At 34.1% G+C, this 1882-nt stretch overlaps 1 pseudogene across 2 annotated transcripts; it reads right to left on the minus strand.

The window, feature by feature from the left end:
• On the minus strand, positions 1-1669 carry LOC111274772 (auxin-responsive protein SAUR71 pseudogene; annotated as a pseudogene). 2 transcript variants are annotated; one of them, XR_016334283.1, is made up of 2 exons: positions 1652-1669; positions 1-671 (listed from the first exon to the last, which is right to left on the minus strand). The product of XR_016334283.1 is annotated as an auxin-responsive protein SAUR71 pseudogene, transcript variant X2 (transcript). The 2 variants fall into 2 exon arrangements; XR_016334282.1 differs by lacking the exon at positions 1652-1669 and adding an exon at positions 774-917.
• Positions 1670-1882: the final 213 nt, after the last annotated feature.

Consider the following 1882-nt stretch of genomic DNA (forward strand, 5'->3'; position numbering starts at 1 on the left):
TTACAATGGAAACTACTTGCCTCTTTTTATTTATAATAATAATAGAATTTCACCCAAAAAAAAAAGTACTTTAATTTAAGAAAGCGAATTACTAATTTTCATTTTCGCTTTTTTTTTTTTTCTCAAACAACTGCTATTTTACAGAAACATAGTCTGCTTCTCCTTCATCACATTATGTACAAACGATAACAAGGATCTCAACTAACAAAAAATATCTTTTAAAAAAAAAAAAAGAAAGGGGAAAAACAGTCTTTCTCTTTCTTTTTTTTTTTTAATTTTTTCCCTACATTTTCTTGGTAATTAACTAGAAAAGTTAATCAAGATTTGAAGGTTCTTGGCCTTGCCTGAGAGATTCAAGAACACGTTCAAACACAACGACGTTAATGGGAATCCTCAACACTCCCCTTTGCTCGTACCCGTACTCTTGGGCCGATCTGTTTAGCAACTCCACGAAGATCGGGTTCCGCAGCATCTCAGCACTGACGATGAACCTCCGCATTGACGTCTGATCAATCCCAACGTAAACCGGGAAATGTCCATGCGGTACGTCCGATCTTTGCTTGGTGGGTTCCACCGGAGGATCAGGCTGTTCAGATCGGAGCATTGAGTATTGGGTCGAGTGAGTAACCGTAACTCGTGACAGTCTCCGCATCAGTTTCTTCATCACCACCCTTAAAAGAACAAAAAGAAAGAAGGAAGAAAGCTGAGAGAATAAAAAAGTATTTCTAAAGAGAGATAACAATAAAAGAGTCTTATGGTACAAATGAGAGTACTTGAAAAGTGCATAAAGGATAAAGAGAGAGAAAACCAATCAATATTTTTAGGTGTGGTACATGCGTTATTTTTAAGAGAAAGTGATCGATGGCCACGATCTGTTCAAGGTCAGGTTATTCGTTTGCTTCGTGAATTGGATTTTCTTTTAGGTCTCTAAATCTTACGAATCAAGTCAGGCTTTTAGATAAAGCTTTTGAAAGATTAAACGAATTTTACTAGACCTGAATCATGATATGCATGATTTCTCGTGCTAATATTGGAAATTTGAAGCTAAATTAAACTTTTTAAAAAATAGGCTAATTACGTGTGGGGATATTAACTTCTTAGTTGAAGTTTTAATATCTAATATTTAAATTAATTTAAATTGGTATATGAAATCGTTATTTATTTATATATGTAAAAATATTAAATATAAAAATAACTTTTATATTTTATATTTTTTATTATATTGATATCTAAAAAATTAAAATTGTTAATTCAATATTTAAATAAAATTTCGTCAAGCATTTTATCCTAAACTTAAATTCCACCAAAAAAAAAAAAAGACGACGTGAATTGATTGATGACCAATCATATACGTCATTCATTGTCATGTCGTATAAGAACCCACTGCCAAGTCATTAATTAAAAAAATATATAAAATATATGAAAAATTTTAAGAAATTGAAAAATTATAAATTTTTAGTTTTAAACATAAAAAATAAAACTAGAAAAAACAAGCATAGAGGGGAGAGAAAATGGGGGAAAGAGAAGAGGGCAGGGGATGGGAGGGGCGCGGCGTCAACTAGAGCAAGGGGAGGCAAAAAGGATGTAGAAGGAAAAGGGCTGGAAGTCTGCTGGAGGCAGATCCGATTAGGCGGAAACAGATCGGTCGAACCTATTTCAGATTAGCTAGATCCACCTCCTAGTGGGCTAGATGCTATCTGCGGCAGGCCATCGTTCCGCTTCCCTCTTCTCCCTTCCCCCTCCCACCTCCCCCCTCCCTCCTCCCCTTATTCCCTCATCCCCTTTCTCCCTGACTCCGATCTCTTTTACTTTTTTTAATTTTTAATTTTCTGTTTCAAAAAGAAGCAAAAAAAATTATATGAATTTTAAAATTTTAAATTTT

This window comes from Durio zibethinus, chromosome 26, assembly GCF_047325235.1.
Source record: "Durio zibethinus cultivar Kanyao isolate XHJ-2024 chromosome 26, ASM4732523v1, whole genome shotgun sequence".
NCBI classification, from domain to species: Eukaryota; Viridiplantae; Streptophyta; class Magnoliopsida; order Malvales; family Malvaceae; genus Durio; species Durio zibethinus.